Raw genomic sequence first — 17,188 nt, 5'->3', positions numbered from 1 at the left:
AATGAAGCCCACATCAACAATGCCAGCATGACATGGCCAGGTGTGACATGTCTATTCTGCAGTCAGAGGTGTGACTGCTGCACGCATAGGCAGACCTGATCTAGCGATCTTGAATAACAATAACAGCGAAGCCCTGGCAGCTTGGGCTGGACAAGCCCTCCTGGGACCTGGATAGGTATGTAAGCGGCTACTCTGTGAGGCCTCAGCTTTGTGGCTATTCTAATTGGAAAGAGCTAGGTCCAAACGAGCTCAGGTCACACCTCCGACTGCAGGGTAGACATACCCACAGACCTGCTCCTCATGAAGAGAGGTGTCCCCATCACAAAACCCACTAGGACGACACAGGAAGGATGGACTTTTGGCTAAAGGCACCGGTACAATTCCTACTTCTGCCACGGACTTCCTGTGTGACACTGGGGAATTGCTTTAGCCTCAGTTCTGTCTCTAAAATGCAGGTGGTAATGTGTCCCTCCTCCCACCTCTTGTCTTTGGAATATCTCTGGGGTAAGCGCTGTCTCTTTCAGTCTGTGTGGATAGCACAAAGGGGCTCCTAGATGTTACCAGAAGAACACAAATGGGTCCACCCTTAAAGGCTATCACAGAGAGAGGGAAGGGTGACCAGCCCATGGAGAATTAACATCCCATTCGCTCTGAGATGTGGTGGCTGCAGAATGGAGCAGGGCTGAATAAGGGAAATGTGTCCACACTGTACCTGCTCTCTGGGTAAGGAGAGGACGTCGTCTTGTGCTTAGCCCCTTCCGCCTGCGCTACATTCACTTGACACAGAAAGGCTGAGAGAGCCACAAGCGCGGTAGTTTGCTCACCGTTTAGAAACCGCTCTCGGTCCCCTGTTCATCTCAGAACACGCAGCGAGAGGCACAGCTGAGAGGCAGGGCTCGACAGTAAGCAGTGGTGGTACTGTATGGGTGGATTCAGGGCTGTAATGCCAGGGCTAAGTGCAGGTAAACGGCAGTCTGTTTTCCTGAGCCTATTCCAAAGCCACAACTCCCAGCAACAGCGGCTGGTTTGAGGAAACGGACAGCGGCTGGGCAGGACTGCTTGGCGTTCTTCCCTTTTCCTTGAAGAGGGTTCTTTTCTTTTTGATACAGTATATTTTATAAATAAACAGAATTGCACTGGCCTGGTCTCACTGGGATGCACTGGCGTGTTTCTGGGACGGGGCAATGTTTTTGGAGTAGGTGTTGAGGATACGTTCTTCAAAACATAATTCTTGGGCCATGCAGTCAGGATGTTTGCAGCTTCCAAGAAAGGGAACAAACCCCAGACTGGGCTTTGCAGGACCTTGGCCCACAAGGAAGCTGCTTAACTTGGAGCTAGAAATAGCCTGAAGGGTCAGCTTGGTTTCAGCACCGCTCAGGAAGAGAAAATGTGTGTCAGTGAATTAGAACAATCTGTAACTTGCACTCAGGGCTCCTACCTGGGCAGAACCCTCTCGTATAGGGGTCCTTTCCACGGGTTCTGCCTGACTCACCCCATCTCCAGTGGATCAGCCCAGTGAGCAACCTGTGACCCCAGCACTAAGTGAAATAGGGTTTAGCCATTCCCCAAATACTGGGATTCCTCACCTTAAAAAAAAAATAAATAAATAAAACCCAGAAAGTTAGCCTCAAACTTATGCGTGGCTGATTTCCAACCTCATGCCAGCCGGCACAAAGGAGAAGGCACATTCCATGAAGCAGAAACCACTTGGAATTGGCTTTGCTCACTCTCTCAGATCCCACAGGGCATGCTGCATAGACCTCCAAGGCAACAACAACGAGCGGCCAAATAGAAACACCTAAAGAAGGCTGATCTGGAACAACACCCAGCCACTTGAAAACTTTCCAAGTCCCAGACTAAGGACCCCACAACCCCACGCCTTCTCCAGAGGGCTTCTCCTCGGGGTCCAAACATCACAGAATTGAAGCAACCCCAGCTCCTCTCCTGCAATAGATTCCAAATCTGCATGGGCCACCAAGCACAATACTTGAGAAGCCCTGACTGAACTTTCTAGACTTCCTAAATATAATGAAGAAGGTTAATGGTGAAATCAGTGTTTTTCCCCTAAGGCCACTGCACCAGCCATGCAGAGATTGAATAGGAACAGGGCGTAGAGAAGAAGGTGTCATGTGGGAACTGAAAGAATGGCAAGAACAAGCAGCTTTGTAACAAAAACGTCAAGGTCCAATAGTGCAACTCTCTCCTCGTGTAAACTCCACTAACTTCACTCAAGTTACACCAGGGATGCATTTGGATCCCTGAGCATCCCTCCTTGGTGTTATCTGTATTACAGTAATATCTGGCTAGCCCCAGCCAAGAGCACAGATGCTGGGCACCCATAGGGAGCAACTGACCCTACTGTGAAGAACTTACTATCTAAATAACCAAATGGTGGGAGAGGAAATAGAGACGGAGAAAGGAGAAGGGACTAGGTCACCCAGCAGGTCAGTTTACTAATTGCTAGTTTCGTGCATTGTCACTCACAGTCCATTGGATCACCTGGGGTTCTGGTCTTTGGTACACCCAGAAACAGATTCCCTCCCTCCCCCCAGTCCCCATCACAACTAAAATGAACCAAAACAATAACTATTGACTCTGCAAACACTTCCATTTTTTGTCCAAGACACTAAAAAATCCTCAGTTCAAATTTTGCTACACTATATACACACACATTGCTGGAGGGAGGATAGATGTCATGGTGAAAAATGCTATTGATAAGAGCAGTAAAACCATAACTGTCAATTGTAATGTGCAACTTGCAGAGGTATGCTCTGGATGTTCACTGTCTTGGTAATTTTCTTCAACAGTTATTCTTTTAGTTGTCTTCAGGTATGGCCGTATGTTATGAGAAACAAATCACAGGACTAATATTTCTACCGTGTTCATTACTGTAGTATCTGAGCAACATATCTGGAAGAAGGGGCTGACATAAGTTAAGGATAAATATTGGCTCTTTGATGGGACTTGTAGAAAGGAGAATATTCACTGTCTTTTGTAGCTTTGGCATTTCTTTCATTCTTTTGAGATTCATCCATAGTCAGTAAAGCAATTCCAGTGATTTAAACGGGATGCAACAATTCAATTATATGTAATAATTTGATTGCTAATCATACCTCTGGGGTAGGGAAATGGTAAAATAGATCCACTGAACAATACAAGTGCAAAACAGATGTGAACATCACATTTCCAAGACTCCCTTTGTCAAGAGATCCAGACTGACCAATCAGAGGGTTTATTATGGGTCATGAGCACTTGCGTCCTATGAAACCAAAACCAAAAGAACTGGAAAAGGCCGTGAAATCCAAAGGGTAACTTTCATTTCTTGTTGGATCATATATTTTAAAATAGCCAGTGGTTGCTGGATGAGAGCTCTCCGTATGAGCTACTTCAGTATCTTGTCTGTCACAAGATTTAAAACACATCCATCACTATCAAGTAATATTATCTGGGCACAAACCACAGAGTTCTCCCTTCACTGTTTGCAAGAATTTTCATGGTGGTTCTGATTAATAATATAAGGTCAGTAATGCCATCTGTAACCCATCTGTGTTCTCAAGAGACACTCCACATTAATCCAAAGGATGGAAAACTTTCTGTACACTAACAGCCTCAGGTGATTGTGGGGAGTTGTCAATATACGTGCCACAAAGCCTTCAACTGCTTTATTAGTTTTGGAGTTATTAGTGTACAGTTTCAAAACCAGGATCTTCCAGCTCTTCACGGTGGTCATTAGCTTTGGAAACTCCTCCTTCAGACACTTCCAGCACAAAGCGTTACCAGAAGCGGCCTCTTGCATCTCCAGGAAATTTGGAGCAACATTTATCGGCAGCTTTTTCTTCCCGACATTGCATTATTTTCGGAGTGCCACATTTACAGTTTGCTGTATCCTGTGCACCACACCGGCTTTCTTGTCATTTGGGTTTCTCTGCTGTTCTTCTGGACACGACAGACCACAAATTTGAGAACTGCTGCAAGAACTTTTTCTCATTTAGAAAAAGCCAAGGTACATAATCTTCATTTCCCAATCCTTTGACAGTGACGATGGCTGCCTGGGATGGGAAACTTTTTTTCAATGTTTATTCTGCCGGTCATTTTATTTTAATGTCATAGGTTTAAAATCCTGTCTTTCTGGTTTTGGTGTGTCTTTTGATTCCATTCCTCACCCCCCCACCCCACTTTGCCCCACTCAGTTCCAACATTTAAATAATATCACTGCCAGGTGATTGAAAGTAATTGGGACAGTTAATTTTACAGCTGTCAAGAGAGCCTTACTGGCATGTTCTTCCTTTTAACTGACAATTTCCTGTTCTTTTGAGCTTTCTTTAGGCGCTGCCTTCAAGTCAAACGTCTATAACAAGCCTGGCTGGGTCTTCCAGACTGATCTCTCCTCCACTGTGCAAGTCATTTTATAACTCCACTTATGGCTTTCCAGACACATTGGCTGTTAATCTTCTTGTAGATATGTAAATTCCCAGGGAGTCCATAAATCATTTTTCAGCTATTTGGATAAAGTTACGAGTTTCAGACTGAACTCCCAAGTAATTTAAGCGGAGCAGCATGTGCCCGGAACTGTCTCATGTGCAAACGACCACCCTCTTCTGATTCAAATCCCACCTTTAAAATACATTTCTTCCATGAAGACTTTCAACAATAATCCACTAAAGAAATGGATCTTTACTTTTTTTTTTTTTTTTTTTTTTTTAAAGTCATGATTTTTGAGCTTGGTCTTACAGCTGGGCTAATGCTGGGTCTATACAGGATTGTCCATCTCGCTGGGACTACTCCCATGCACAAGTACTATTCAGTGCGAGTAAGGGTAGGAGAATCAAGCCTTTAGACTGTTAACTCCTTGGAGGAGAGATGATGGGAGAAATCCAGGCCCTGCTAAAGTCAATGATAACTCAGTGGTTTGAGCATTGGCCTGCTAAACCCAGGGTTGTGAGTTCAATCCTTGAGGGGGCCATTTAGGGAACTGGGGCAAAAACTGGGGATTGGTCCTGCTTCAAGCAGGGGGTTGGACTAGATGACCTCCTGAGGTCCCTTCCAACCCTGATATTCTATGATCCTATGAGAGTTTTTCCACAGACTCCAGTGGAATGAAATTCACCCCAGTGATGGCCAGCACAAGGGTGAAGCAGGACTTCAGTGGCACAGAAGACTTAAGTGGTGTCTAGGCCTCATGTGAGCAATCTCGCATTGGGCATTGCCTCAGAGGGATTACACAGGGTATAAAACAGAGCAGAATTTGGCCCATTCAATTTAGCATGCAATACAGAAACCAGGAATTTCTGCTGGCTCAGATGGAAATATATGTATAGCTGAAGTAACAGATGAGGCAGGTACTGTGGGGCTCAGCACTTTGTTCTGTGTTGGCCAGGCTCCATACAAGGCTGCCTGGCAGCTAGCATAGGTCTCATATATACAAAAGACAGTGCCCGGGGAGAGAGAAATGAGCTATGACATTGGTCATGTAGGTTATTAACAGAGAACCGTTTGAAATTATCTGCTGCCCCTAACAGGAGCGGCTTAGAACTGCATGTGCTTATTCCTCTGACTACACAACCATGGGATTACTGTGATAATATTGTGACTGCAGTTAGTAATAATTTTGCTGTCACTGGGCCAAATCCTGCTCTAATTTACATGTATGCAGATCTGGAGTAAGATCACTGGCTTCAAAGAGAGTCACCATGGAGTGACACTTGCATGACTGAGTGCAGAGTTTGGGCCAGTTTGTATAGTTTAATGTATTAGATACAGTATGTGTACACACACACACACACAATATAACTGTATCGTACAGGGTGTGTGTAACTTACCTATCCTGTAAATTCACCGTATCAATGTCCTCCATCAAACTCGGTTCAGTTTCTTTCAAACTCCTAGTGTCTAAACTAAATAATAGAGTTGTTTCCACTTGCTTGTTGAGTGGCCTAATTCACACACATACAGCCTGTGGGCAAATCTCTCTCTCGGGAGTTCTCAACCCGGTTGTTCCGGCCCCAAGGGATCACCCACAGGTGTCAGAGGGTCATCATGACCACCCTTGCTCTTCTCATAGAACCACCTCATAGGGGGTGTCCCAGTATAGAAAAGGTTAAGAGCCATTAATCTATCATGTCTTACCATCACACTAGGCTAGGAGAGATTGTACTGAATCCAGGAGTAAGACAGGCTGGAATTATTGCTTTTGAGGTAAAATATTCCATCTATCACCAGTGCTCTGACCATAAAACTCCATGTCTTACCCCTGCCAGGTATTAGCCAGCTTTCGATGACAGCTTGCCCCAAGGTCGGGTTGCCACCTGGCCAGGTTTTCCCAGGATTGTCCTTTCTTGAAGTAGCTGTCCCAGGAAGTCTGGAAAGGTGCGCCGCACACACTGCCAGCTGGCCAGTTTTATGACTTGGGGTCACCCGAGATGTTCTGTTTTTTTTATACCACAGGGGAGGCGACCCTCGCCTAAGGACGTTGCTCAGGAGGTTCAGAGTGCCTCCAGCCTTGGGAAGAAGTTTCACTGATGTCAAAGCCAGAAGGGACCATTGTGGTCATCTCGTTTGACCTGTTGCATCGCACAGGCCAGGGAATCTCCTCTGGTTAAGGGAATGCCTCGTGGAACCCACACTGCATTTTCTCTGGGTCTTTCAGAAAGACGGTTACGCATGCACGACTGATCGTCAATTCAACAGGCTAGTGGCCTAGAGGAGAGAAGGTGCCTTTCCAATGTTTCTGTGGGGTCCCAAGGAGTCTGTTCTGAGAGGAGATTTAAGCCCTTCTGGGAGCCAGTTTCCTGTGATTTTAGGTGCCGAGCCTGAGATACCATGATGGGGCCTGGTTTTCAGGCAGTGCTGAGCACCCATCCTCTGAGATCAAGCCCCTCAAGGCGTGTTGTAGCACTTGGCATGAGACACACTTAATGGGATGGCCCTGCCTTTAAAAACACTCCGCAGTTCATGCTGATTAACGGCTCTTCCCAGGTAAGGTCAGCACCATCCCCAGTCAACCTTCATCCAGCCCAATGTCCTCTCTCAGACCGGAGCTAGGGAAAGGCGCAAGGAACCCCCACCACTCCACCCCCGCCCCGCCCAAAAGCACAATGGACTATTATGGAATAACCAGCCCAAAAGGTGAATTTCTTCCTGACCCCCATTAGCTAGAAGCTGGTTTTATACCCTAAAGCAGAAGGTTTTATACCCCTTATACCTTTTATTTAATCCTATCTAATGTGACTGTGGGTGTTCCCCTTAACCACAGCCATGACAAATCCTTTCTGAATCCTACTTGGCTCTTGGCCTGAACAGTGTCTAGTTCTTTCGGTCATTCACATGGGCACTGGTAATAAAGATTCTATGGGAAGTTAACCAACAGTTCTATTGGTGTAAAGGACTAGAGCTCACTCTCCCATCATGACATGACGATGACCAGAGTATAAACCAGGACACGTTTGGGGGCCAGCATAGCCAGCAGCTCTGACTCACAGACACTGAGAACAGACCTGTGGAGTTAGGGAGAACATTTCCCCCCTCCAACATAATCACACGCTAGACCAGATCCTCAGCTGGTATAAATCAACCTGGCTCCATCAGAGTTAATGAAGCCAGTTCACACCTGCTGAGGAGCTGGCCTTTATCTTTAGTGCATTACTCAGAGCTTTGAGGTGGAGAGTCAGGATTATGGGCTTGCCTAGCTCATTTCTGGAAATGGCCAGCGTAAGGGGATCAAGCGTCAGTATCTACCCTATCAGTTCCTTAGGGACAGCAGTGGGAAAACAAGGGCCATGAAGTCACCAAACCCTGCTGCGGGCTTTGGACAAATGCTTGATAATTGGTGCCCTCTAACACTCTACTCTGCTGCTGACATCCGTCTTGGCCCTCATAAAAAAGGAACCTTTAAAATGAAAACAAGGCCTCTGGAAATCCAGCCTCATGATCTTCACCTGCCCAACCTGCAGCCAACTACTCACGTTGTAATCTCACCTTTTCTATAATATTTGATTCACATACACACACACACACACACACACACACGTACGTCACAAGGAATCACGCAACATACAAAAAAGTTATGGCCTGATCAGAATTCAATTGCAAATCAATACAACACGCCTCCTCTAGGATGGCAACTCTCTGTATTTCCTTATATGCACACAGAAACCCACCACCGCCTCCTGCATGGATTTTTAGATTCTTTACATCTCAGACATTCTAATTGCTCCCAGACACCCAGACTGTAAGTTACAGGGGAAACAAGCATTGCTTGCCTATGTAATCTTATTTGACAGTTGTGTGCACAGTGCCGTGACAATGTGCCTAATGCAGACAAAGAAAATGTTTCAAAGCTGGAGGAGGTTTTTTTTTTTTATTATTATTATTATTCTAAGTCTAAATCACTCTCTCTTTCAAAGATCGCCAGTGCTAAGCACATATATATATATATTCATGAGCTCCGTCTCATGCTCTGGAAAGGTACAATAGTTAGGAAAATAAATTCCATATGAAGTTTGTTGTGGTACAGTGGGCTTGGCATCTGAAACCCATACATTCCCCCCACCCCAGCAGATGCCTTGTTCCAGCTGTTGGCAGGAGAAGCTGGCTACCTCAAACACTAGCCAGCGGAAAGGGTTCTTCATCAGTAGGCACCTGAAGAAAGTCAGCAGAATACATGGAACGGGAGAAGTAACTTGCAGCCTGTTCCCCCAGAGGAAACTTTAAATCTGTACAACGTAATCAGGTTTCAGGAGCAGACGCTGCAAAGTACTGGGGCCTTCGGGAACGGGCTGTTAGAACCTCTCCTCCTGCGGCTTCCGGTTACTCCATTCCTGACCTCTGAACCTGAATGACTGTCACCAATCATCACTCCCTTGATTTTCTGCCCTTCCCGGGACAAAAGTCTGCTGTTCCCATTCCTGGGGTTAGCAAGGGGGAAAATCTTGCTAGGTTTCTCTAAGATTTGCCTTCTGTTTTGCATTTGCAGTTTCTTCAAAGATACGGCACAACGCCTGCCAAGATTCCAGAGAAGATAGCCTTCGAAACGTCGACCGGTTTTTCCCAACCAAATTCAAAGAAAACAAATGTCAGGCCAAGGGTTGATATGAAATAGTTTAAAAATTAGAAAAAGCTGCCTCAGAGCTAGGTTTCCATTAAAATAAATTTCTGTACTGAGAACTTGACTGAGTTTCTCTCTGAGAAGGGCGGGGGGGAGGGAAAGGCAGGAAAAGATACAGTTACCTGCCAATTAGGTGCAGCGTTCCTGGGCAGGCAGGGTATGATGAGATAGGCCCTGGAGGAAGGGGCTTTGCGCAAAAATTATCAAGGCTTTTTGGTGAGCAGGCAGCTTCGGACAAGGTGCTGTCTGGCCTGCGTCTCTCTAGTTACTTACGTATCTCTCGTCACCCTAGCAATGAACACCTGGCAACCATTACAAAACTGGTCTTTGCAACACCCCTGGGAAGGGACAAAGTGTTACAGCCACTATGTTACAAAGGGCAATTGAAGCACAGCAAGATTAAGTGATCTGTCAAAAGTTAGAGAGGGAACCTGTGGCAGCTTAGCCTTCCTCATCTTCTTTGGGGTCCCTAGGACAGTCACTTCCCAGAACAGTCCTTTCCAGGCCCATTGTCATTCAGGGCTGGAGGTTCAACATGGGAGGAACTAGCTACCTCCCACAGTTCAAGAAGGCCCAGCTTTGGTGGCCTCCGGGACCACTTGTTTAGCATTAGCAGAGCAGTGGGAAGGGCTTGGCATCCAAAAGCAGCCAGGGCCCAGGGCCATGAGGAACGGGTGCTGAGCCCCCTCAGCTCCCACTCAGTTCAGTGGAGGCTCAAGAGCATGGACAGCCTTGCAGGGCCCTTGCAAGGCTATGGTAGCACATGGCCTTTTGCTAGATACCTCGGCCAGGTAACGTACACCTGTGATGAAGGGCACTGCCAAGGAGGGAGGTGCTGAAGGATGCAGTTCCACAGCCCATCCTCACGTGAACAATCCCACTGCCATCCAGGGAACCCCTTGCTGGACTAGTCAAGTACTTGACTCAGCATGGGTCAGGTCATGAGTTAACAGATACATTTAAGCTGTCTCTCTCCCTTACCCCAGTGTGAATCCATTCAGTCCCATGGAGTGACTCCTGATTGCACACCAGGCCAAGTGGCTAGTCATACACAAAGAAAGGAACTAGATACTTTACCAGCTCAGTGATCGTGGGTGGGGTGCGGTGGGGGGAGGATCGTCAGAAATCTTGGCACCCAGAGCATACCAGGCATGGCTCAGAGCACCCCCAGAGATTTCTAGGGCTATAGATCAACAAGGTGCTCATCTAGGATATGTGGCATCTGGTAACGGCCACACTACCAGGTATATTAAAATGTACCCCATAGCTTCAGTATAAAAGAAAGATCTACTGCTAAAGTCCCAGAGACAAAAGGTGCAGAATGAATTAATGTAACCAGCAGGTTCTGTTCTACTGCTGTCATGTACTAAGACATGGTCAAGGTCACCCACTAAGGTAAATTCATGTTCATCACAGAGTTACACTGAGTTTGGCCCAGACTCTGCTCTCCACGACACCCGTGTAAATGCAGATTAACTTCAATGCAGTTGCTATGGATTCATGGCACCACACTTGATGCTTCTCTCCTTTACCAGGTTCATACCACTGTGACTTCAACAGAGCTCCTTCTGAGTTATACCTTTGCAAGAGATCAGAATCAGACCCATTGCTGCTACATAACCTTAGATGCCACCAACTCAGTTTGAACTCTGTCCTCAATTCTCTACAGACCAACAGCTCCCAGCTTCCTGTTCAGATGGATATCAGATTCACTGCTCCCTGAAAATGGTAATTGTAGACCGTGAAGGCTGGGAGACATGGAATAAATATTTCCAGTTGAGTTTGCTGCAATCTTTACAGCTCCAAGGCTTTGGAACACCAATGCACCCTTCTGATGCACTATCACAGAGCTGCGGTCCCTTCAGATGCAATACATGAAAAGCCAATTCTAGAGTCAGTAAAAGGCTCACTTTATAAAATTGCAATGTGTGAATGTGTCCCTTTTTGGGGAGGTCACATGTTTAATAATTCTTCCCCCCCCCATGTCCTACATTCAATAATCCTTCCTCCCCTATCTGACATTTACTAATCACATGTGCAATAATCCGCTCTGTGCATCATGCAGGCAGAACCTCTTGTCTTCCTACTGTGCATGTTACAGGCTCTCATTTCATGGACAAGTTGCAGTGGATTTACATGTCCAGAGAGCTTACAGCCCTCTGTTTGTGCAGAAGGTGTGCTTCATTCCCCCAGATAACCGACTCTCACGAGCTAGATATTAACTCCCAAACACCAACGCTGGCCCCGAGGCTACAGTGCTAATCTCCAAATTCTGCTCTTGTTTCCAAACAGCAGCACATTCAGGCCAATGTTTTCACCAGTGGTCTCTGATCCCAGATGCCTCAGTATCTGGATGTTCAACTACAGATCCACTGGGCTGGATTTCCCAGACATACTGAGCACCAGCCATCCCAGAGGAAGTCAGGGGGAGCTGTGGGTGCTTACTTCTCTCTGAAAACCAGGCTCCGTGAAGGCATTTCAAGTTGGGACCCATGCACTTCTTGGCCACCTTTGACAATGCTGGCCTCAGTGTCTGTGAGAGCAGCGACACCAAGAGGAGTTGCTTGCAAAAGGGCACCCAAACTTTGCAGTGCTGAGGGCTGCAATGGCATCTTTCCTAGGGTCCCCTGTCCCCCATTAGAACTGCACGTGGATTTATTGAAAAGTAAGTGTGGTAGATTGGGAAGGTGCCTTCAGATTCAGTACAGAATCTGCTTGCATCAAGGTGGAGCTGGGATCTGTATGTGCTCCAGGATGCACCTGGAAGGTGGACCTGTAAAACCACATGGAAAGAGCTGGAGGGGCAGGTGGACTGAGGATGCCAGAGATCTGCTGCCATCTTGAGAGGGGGATGTGAACAGCACAGTAAAACCTTGGGGGTGGAGAGCAGTAATTTCACCCAGCTTTGCACGTAGCGCCACCCAGGGGCTATGCCTATGTGGCACTGTACGGCAGCACGGACTGGCTACCAATGGGATGTATCATGCTGGGAGACCCTTTGGGGGTGGACGTGGTAGATAAAGATCCAGAGCCCAGATGAAGGAAAGCAGAGACAGGCACAGTTTTTAACTGGAAATGCACAAGGACTAATTAGCAACTGTTGATGGTTTCCAGACTCTGACCCCAGTGAGTGGAGAGGGCTTCACAGATCCTGAACCCTACTCTGCCTTGCAACCCTCGGACCCAGCCATAAGGCATCGACAAATTGAAGATATGAACAAATTGGAGAAAGTCCAGAGAAGAGTAACAACAATGATTAAAGGCCTAGAAAACATGACCTATGAGGGAAGATTGAAAAAACTGGGTTTGTTTAGTCAGGAAAAGAGAAGACTGTGACAACAGTTTTCAAGTACATAAAAGGTTGTTACAAGGAGGAGGGAGAAAATTGTTCTTCTTAACCTCTGAGGAGAGGACAAGAAGCAATGAGCTTAAATTGCAGCAAGGGCAGTTTAGGTTGGACATTAGGAAGAACTTCCTAACTGTCAGGGTGGTTAAGCACTGGAATAAATTGTCTAGGGAAGTTGTGGAATCTCCATCATTGGAGATTTTTAAGAGCAGGTTGGAGAAGCACCTATCAGGGATGGTCTAGATAATACTTAGTCCTGCCATGAGTACAGGGGACTGGACTAGAAGACCTCTTGAGGTCCCTTCCAGTGCTATGATTCTGTAAGGACAGGCCATGACTGGGTGGCAACTGGGCCACAATTATGAAGCCTTTACTCCTTCCAGCTCTCATTGGCCGGACTGGGAGCCTCACCCACGTAAGGATCCCGGACAAACCCAGACAGCCTGTTTCTCAAACCCACATGCTCTGTTGCTTCCAGTGGCTGTGCCCAGAAAAACAACACCGCCCCCCATCTCTTTTTCCACCCTGCAATCTTAGCTGCTTCCAACCATTTCAGACAGGGTCAAGGCCCCCAAAACTTTGCCCAGCCAAGGAGCTGGTGCCAGCAGTTTTCTTGGAGCCCACCTAAGCAGTGTAACTCGGGGACCAGTTTGCGCCATAGTTTTCAGTGCAGAGACCGCGTGGTACAGAGATCAAGGGCTGCACCAGAGAACCCTTTCCCCGCCCCCCAGAAAAAGCACAGCTCAATTCAAACACCACTAATCGGAAGGAAGGTTCAGGAGAGAAGTAAAGCGAGGTGACAAAAGGGAAACATACCCAGATACCGGTGCAAGATCTGATGGCAGTCTGTCCTCCAGGCAACAAGATGGCACTGGGGGAAGAAAGTGCAAGGAGTCAGTGACAGCAGTGAAGCCTGCCTGACATGCTCCAAACAGAGAGAAGAAACGGGCACTTGGCCCCGTCATGTGGCTGAGCCTCTCACCTTTGCCTGCCCTCCCTTTGCCTTGTAAGAATGACGAACAGCCTAGCCTTTCCTTAGGGATTTAAAGCATGTGACTTTTGTGGGGTTTGTCAATTAACCCCCTTTTTTTTAAAAAAATGCATCTCAAGGTCTCTATGTTGCACTTTTCTTGATGGATTTTCCCTTCCAGTGGGGGCCAGGATCCCAGCTGATTTTCCACATCCCATCCCCAGCCCCACTCAGGCCTCCAAACTTCGTTCACCCTCCACCTGCCAGGCAGGCTGGCTTCCCTTTACTGGTTTGCCACAGCCCCTGCTTGCTGCGCCACGTCACTCATTCAGCTATCGCTTTGACAGAACAGGTCACGGATCTGCTCTGCACTCAGCCGCTAGAGAGCCTCTAGAACCGGATGTAGCCAACACGAAGTTTTGATCAACAGTTGGTTGTCAGTTCTTAAAGGCCCAGTACCAAGATCACCTAGAACATCACCGCCTGTCCAGGTCACCTCTTGATCTTCCTCTCTCAGTATGGCACTTCTGCATAGACCCCTATCTCTAGGAGGAAGGGGCTAGATCCGGTGTATTTGGTGTAGTGGCTACTACTAGAAAGCTGGACCCAACCCATGCCTGCTTTCAGGTTACGATTTTTAATCACATTTAATTATGTTTTTTCTTACTTCTCTCCAAATCAAAAGTCCTTACATTGCACACAGTTTCGCATGCACATCTTAGCCACAGACACATCTTAGCCACAGACGAGAGGAGCATAGAAAGAATCTGTGTATTGCATCTATAGCTTGGCTTAGCCCCAATCAGATTTACCCCAGCGGCTTTGTGTCAGTTTTACAGTGGGCATGCTACACATTTCACACAGTGCAGTACGTAGGAACTTTGCCAGGTTAGCGTGACTCACTGGAAACCATTATAACCCACCAGTTGGATGGGGTGCACAGCTTGGAAAACTTCTTCTGTTACACAACAACAACCTTTCAAAGGAGCAACAGCGATGTTGGCTTTGAATTTTAAAGATGGCCAAAAAAAGGGCATTTCTTGAAATGAAAAACTTTTAAGCTCCCCCCCCCCCTCCCTTTCACACTCCGCTTTACGGCAGCTCAGAAGAATTTGTGCTGATTTTAATTAAGCATCTGTAGTCACTAGCAAGGCAGAGGGGATACCTATTTAACCAAGTTCCAAACATAAAAGTTTGTTTTAGAGAGGAGTTTACACACACACACTCTCTCTCTCTCTCTCTCCCCCCCTCTCTCTGTCCCTCCCTCCGCTGAGTAATGAGCATTCCAGCACAGACGGGAGGCCATCCAGATCAGACGTTTACAGTGTGGTGTAAATGAAAGTTCATTAGCCTTTTTAGCAAACCGGGCCCCGCTGTCCCACAAAACTGGAACAAGGGGCGAGGTGATTTGCCCAGAGAACAGTGGCAAAGCTAGTACAATGACCCACCTCTCCTTCTTCCCAGTTTGCAGCCCTCCCCACTGGACCGCCAGGTCCTATGGCACCAGCGTCCGAACTGCCACACCTCTCCAATGTCCCTCATTTCAAGCGACATTATTCATTTTAGGCTCAGGGTTAGCGATGGTCCAGGCAAATCTGATGTCCTTTCATGTTTCACTGCTGAAAGCTATTTAGATCAGTAATAAAGAATCACAATGCTGAAGTTAGAGAGAGAGTTATGTACATTAAAGGAAGGAATCCTGGAGCATTTTAGAAGTTTCTGGTGTGAATAATTTGTGTGTGTCGCCTTTTCTAGGGGTCTCTCTCTCTCTCTCCTTCTGCGAAGACCCAAATATGGGGGGCACGTTGAAAGATCTACAAGCCAGTCATGCTGCAGCAGTCCATAATGGTAAGGTGAACAATGGCGAGGCTATTGCAGTGACATGCCAAAGGATAGGATTCACTCTAGATCTTATTCTCAGCTTACCAGACCTACAGTCATTGCAAGAGAACAAGGATCAACCTTGCACCTTGGAAAACAAATACCATGCCTGCAAGCCAATGCATTTATGTATCAGCAAGAGCTTGTGAACCAGGTCAGGTCCCACTGCCATTGTTCATTCATTTCCACTCCCTTGTGGGACACTGTCCCTTGGAAGTAACAGAATTCTTTAAGCCTGTTAAGACGGAGCGCTAACCAAGAGAAAGCTGCCAAGCCTGTTTGTTGCCTTGGTATTATTTGCATAGAGACACTGAGAGACTTTGAACTATTTAGACAGGAGAGAATACTGGGGCATTGCCATTCACAGGTGTGTTACTGCTAACAAGTTATTAGAAGAGCAGTGATCCTAAATTCCAAGAGATTTCCAGCCTCCCAGCCAATTTCCCACAGGATCCTCCATGGGATTTCTGAGTTTAAGCTCAGAGGAGCCCATAAAACTAAACCATTAATAAAAACCGCATTTCCTATCAAAGCTCATTGGCTTGCTGCTGTCCTAGTGCCCAGGACAAGAACACAGTGGTACCAGCAGCAAAGAAAATGCTTTCAATAGAAAGTGGAACAACTGGATTCCATAAAAATGTTCCCCTCCCATTACCAGTGCTTTTGATCTGTTAGCTTCACGCAGGAGACCTTTGCCCCCAAGCCAGCATGCAGAGAGTAGGAATTTTGATTGATGTCCGGCAGATTTCCCAATAATAAAGGTAGGGGCAGTGGGGAAACATGCTTAACCCACACGAAATACTGAATTCAAAGTGTGATTGAAATTACTGTGTTAAGACCAGCTGAGCAGGAAGGTCTATCAAGATACAATTAATGAACTCTCAATTATTCTTTATAGGATAGTAATTAATAATACCACCTAGCTCTAATTGGCCTGCTAAACCCAGGGTTGTGAGTTCAATCCTTGAGGGGGCCATTTAAGGATCTGGGGCAAAAATTGGGGATTGGTCCTGCTTTGAGCAGGGGGTTGGACTAGATGACCTCATGAGGTCCCTTCCAACCCTGATATTCTATGTTACTACGTCTATGATAATTTCCATCCATAGAGCTCAAAGCCATTTACAATGGTGGTTGTTACCCTTTTTGATGGGCAGGCAAAGGGAGGTAATGTACCTACATGGTAATTTGCTTGCAATAACCCACTTGGAGCCAGTTGTGCACCAAATGACTCGTTGCAGAGTCAGTTTCCCTAATGCTGCAGATCATTGTTTCCCTGCAATGCTAGTCAAAATACAGCCAAGGCTAGCACCAGACAGCACCAGACTTTGCAGTCAGACAGCAGGCTCAGGTCAGCGGTGTATAAAATTAGTTACTACATTTCCAAGTATTTGCGCCTGACTCTCCTATTTCCACCAGCACAGCTCCATGGACTCCTGATTTGTACTGGGGTGAGTGAGTGGGGAATCAGGCTCATCCTCTCTCTGTTTCTAGAGGAAAAGCAAGCCTTGCCAAGCAACGAAAGCTGGGAATGCAGGTTAACATCACACACGATCCTCCCTGCCCAATGCCACTTGGTAGGAGTAAAGCTGCTAATAAATCTGCTCACAGAAAAACCTTCGGTTATAAGCAGATAAACAAAAAAAACTTTCTATCGAAACCCAAAGGACACATTTGTTTTTGCCAGAATGTCACCTGCATTCATTTCCTGTGCCGGTGACCCATCCCGATGCATGCCCTGCTCATTTCCTGGTCTCCAGCGAGAAGCCTGGGCAGCATTGCAGCCCACAACCTCTTTCCCCCTTAAGAGCTGTCTGCTGAGGGGAAACCAAGAGCTCAAGTGGTAGCTGTAGGTATCATCCAACTTCCTCCAGGAAAGTGCTGTTCTAGT

The 17,188-nt window shown here is 46.7% G+C and overlaps 1 protein-coding gene across 1 annotated transcript in view; it reads right to left on the bottom strand.

The window, feature by feature from the left end:
* Positions 1–17,188, bottom strand: part of COL8A2 (collagen type VIII alpha 2 chain) — a 150,535-nt gene that overhangs the window by 77,236 nt on the left and 56,111 nt on the right. The window contains exon 2 of the mRNA XM_073318068.2: positions 13,266–13,320. The gene's annotated coding sequence lies outside the window, so the exon portion shown is untranslated. The remainder of the gene's footprint in view (positions 1–13,265; positions 13,321–17,188) is intronic.

This window comes from Lepidochelys kempii, chromosome 19 (assembly GCF_965140285.1).
Source record: "Lepidochelys kempii isolate rLepKem1 chromosome 19, rLepKem1.hap1, whole genome shotgun sequence".
Classification (NCBI taxonomy): domain Eukaryota; kingdom Metazoa; phylum Chordata; order Testudines; family Cheloniidae; genus Lepidochelys; species Lepidochelys kempii.
Note: the sequence above shows the minus strand (reverse complement) of the source record. Positions and strands in the feature narration are given on the sequence as shown.